Source organism: Geospiza fortis, unplaced genomic scaffold, assembly GCF_000277835.1.
Source record: "Geospiza fortis unplaced genomic scaffold, GeoFor_1.0 scaffold112, whole genome shotgun sequence".
Classification (NCBI taxonomy): domain Eukaryota; kingdom Metazoa; phylum Chordata; class Aves; order Passeriformes; family Thraupidae; genus Geospiza; species Geospiza fortis.
Genome location: NW_005054298.1, coordinates 25,578,051 through 25,581,957, shown reverse-complemented (window position 1 = coordinate 25,581,957; position 3,907 = coordinate 25,578,051).

The window sequence follows — 3,907 nt, the reverse complement described above, 5'->3', positions numbered from 1 at the left end:
AGAAAATAAAAAATAAAAATCAGGTAACCCTGACTACGTACAAAGTATCAGGGGTGGGAGCGGGGGAGGAAAGGGTATCTTCCACACAATGAAGAAATTCCCACTTGTTTACCAGTCTCTACCTCAAGATGAATAATGTTCAGCTATGAATGAGCTCAGCCTGGAAGAACGTAGCCCTGGATCCAAGACTTCAAAAGAGTGGCTCTTTGGCAGACACATGCAGAGTTTTATTCCCCTGGGCTATTCAGCAGGGTAATAAGTGAAGCCACTCAGTCACCATTCAGACAGCACTGTCTCACCGTGGTACCTGCCTTGAAGATATCACCAATTTTCTTTTTTGTCCCACTGACCAAGCTGCAAATCTTGGATAAACTCCCCAGCATTTGCAACTTTCCAGCTTGTGTTCACCTTGACTTTAGATGGATACTATTGTTTTGCTGAATTATTCTCTTGCAGATCCTGCTGCCTTAGGTGTTTGAGACATTCATTTTAAACAGGTGGCTATAATTAATTATTCAAAATTATTTTTAGGAATTTGGATGCTTTTTCCTGACAGTGCATTAGTTCTAGGCATTGTACAAAACTAAGGCAATTGCATGCTGTTTGGGGTATTTGTGATTAAAAAAACATGCTCTAGCTCATTGTAATGTTTCTGTAGGCTGGCATTCTTTGTGAGAAATGTATTTCTTGTAGCTGCTTTGGGTTTATGTCAGTTGTATATTTTAAGAACAACATCCGCTAAAGCAGTTTCATGTGAAAAATGGAAATATACTTACTTCAAGAAAGTATTTATACTCTCATCTTCTTTCCATTCTCAGTGGGTCTTTAACAAATACTTGGTTGCTAGTGGGAAAAGGTCAAGAAGATTATTGAAAAAATTAGGGAGTCAACAGATGAGGGTGCTGCAAAGTATTGTTCTTACAAGCAACAGTATGAGGAAATAGGAAGAATAACAGAAGAAGCTAAAACACACATAGAGAAACCATTATTCAGAATGCATAATACACTGAATTCTTGAACTTGTAAAGAAGTGGGCTGAATTTAGCCTTCAGTTAAAAAAATCTTGAAAAAGAGAAGGCAGTGTGCAGGTCAGGAGCCATCAAGTTCCCACACAGCCCCTACTGTAGGTAGGAACAATAGGGAAGGTAAAGAGATCTTTGCACTACTGGCCTTTTCCCCATATTCCCCCAGCCAGATGATGTGTTTGTAGACAAACCATTCTAGAAACAACTGTTTCTTCACAATATATTCTAGGCATCACTTTTCATTCTGATGTGAATTTTTTCAGTTAAAATGTAACCAAATTAAAATCCAAATTATTTCAAAGTGAGGCTAACAGCTACAAACAAGAGGGGAAAACCCACCAAACAAACCAAGCCAAAAAACCCCACAAAAATATTTACTCTTTTATTTCAGTATATATCTCATTTGTAATACATTAGGCTAACATTGTCCATAAATTTTACTCTATTTCTTTAACCATCACCACAAAAATCTTTTCATCTGACCTTAAGCACTTCTTTTCACGGGTGGAGTGTTTGTTTCCTGAACACAAAATTTATTATTCTCAGGAAGCAGCCTGAACTAGCAAGGGCTGAGCTTAAATAGAGCCCCTGGCCTATGCTTCTGTGTCTCTATGGGCAGGGCGTGTAAGGGGAAGCCCCAGGTGAAGCTGATCACGGTCCCTAGACCATTTTGGCACTCAGGGCCCTGGCAATTATTGATCTAGCATTAAACTGTGGAAAGAAACTGAAAAGTAAAATTTAAAAATAAATGTTGGTGTCCTAGAAAAAATGTGTACTGTTGCATTCATGGGGTGCTTAGACCAGGTGAGATGAGCAGTACCTGTGCATACCCACATTGTGCTTGGGTTGAAAGGCACCGTACGATTTATCTTTAGCCTCAGTCTTAATAAATCTACCTGAGGGATTTTCTTTGGTGATGTGAGCACTGGAACTTCATCCCAATAATTAACAATTATAAATACTATGGAGGCTGAGACTTTGGTCAGTGGTGCATGATGCCCACTATAATACTGAAAATCTGAGATGAAATCCTGTGTCCCTACACTCATGCAAGATTTGCCACGGCTTTCCACAGAGCCAAGATCTTGCCTCAGGCAAAAGCAAAACTGCAGAGGTTACAATATCTGCTCTTCCACTCCAACTCCCAGAAACAAGACCTGCATGGCAGATGTATTATTATTTATTAATATGCAAACTTGCACAGACCTTATAATCTCAAATTATAACTGAGTGCTTTCCTAGTTGATAAATCACATTTCAAGAGTTTTTCAAATAAAGCTTAAACTATTTTTCTTTCTGGAGTAAAATGGGATGTCAAAGTATCAGCTCAAATAGCAAGAACTGTTCTTTTCAGATATACTGAACACACACAAGCTTCAGTTGGCAAAATCTGGTCATTGTTACAAAGCAAACCTTAGCTGGAGTTGTATAGTGAATTTGGACTTTCCACCTCAGAAGATGTCTATACTGATTTGTTTATATGGGAAAACACGATTTCTGAAAGAATTATCTTAAAGAGAATATTAAGAATTTGTTGTGGCACAACAGGAGACAGGGATACATACAAAAGAAATGTGGGATAATTATAAGAAAAATAAAATACATCAGTAGAAACAGATTTAATTCACTGCTGAAACTGCATGTAAAAGGTAATTCTACCTTTTACTTTTCCTTTCTGAATGATGGAAAATCTAGTTGTACATTGTCTTGGCTAGGATCTGACAACAGTTTTACCAAGGGAAAGATGAGGCTTTAGTCCTTGCTGAGCGCTGGCCAGCCTGGGACATGGGTGTGTCATGCAGTGCAGTCAGGGCAGTCTTGTCCTGCTCTCCCCACCCTCATTTGAACTGCTTCGTTTTCCTCCCAGAACTGCTGGTCAGTTGTTAATTGTAAGAACACGATGAAGCCTGACAGTTGTCTCTCACGCACTTGTATTTTGCAGAAAACAAAAGCTAGCTCTTACAAATGCTCTGGGAAACCAAAGCAACCCTGTTGCAAACAGGAACTGGGGGAACTGAGTCAACACTTTCGAGGAGATAAACACCCTCATCTCATGGCCACACACCCCCTTCAGTTCAGAGATGTAAATGCCACTGGCAGCAATGTCGTCAGGAGGACCAGTACAGCAGTGCAGCAGAATTAGAAGGTCACTGAAACAGATTACTTTTCCCATCATTTTTCACAGTTGCTTTTTTATTTTTTTAACCTGGCATCTGTTCTCCCATGTGTGCATACATATAAAGGCCGCTAACTCTAGCTGTTTCTTTAGGCATATGTCTGGGATGGGGATGGAAAAGACCTTTTTGTTAGAGAAAAGGACATCAAGATTTGAGACAGCCAACCTTCTCTTGCTTTCAAATGCTTTGAACTGCTGCAGTTACATGACACAGCCAGACAACTGGCTTAGCTGGCTCATTACATTCCTTCACAGGTGAGAAGGTAATGGCTTAAAAGAGAGAATAAAATTCACAACTTGCAAAGCACCTTTGGGTCTTCAATATACTGTGTACATCATTTGTACACATGTTTGTGAGATGGGGGAGGCAGGCCTGGGAGAGATATAGAACAAGTAGGAATATAATTAAACCTAAAAACTAATAAGGTGAAAGATCTATAGGAAGCTAATATCACCTTGTAGTTTCGCAAGTTATTTTTAAGGACTGTCTAAAATCAGTGAGAATTTGATTGTGGCATTCACAGCTGTGATACTAATCAGTGGGCTCAGCTACAACACAAATCTGGCCTCAGGTTGATATTGATTGAACATCTATTCAATCAATAAAAAACCATAACCCAATTCCTTTATTTCATCTAGTCTCAGAGTCTGCTGTCCCACACATTACATCTGAATAAGCTGCAGCTTATGCTGTTTGCAGCAGGAA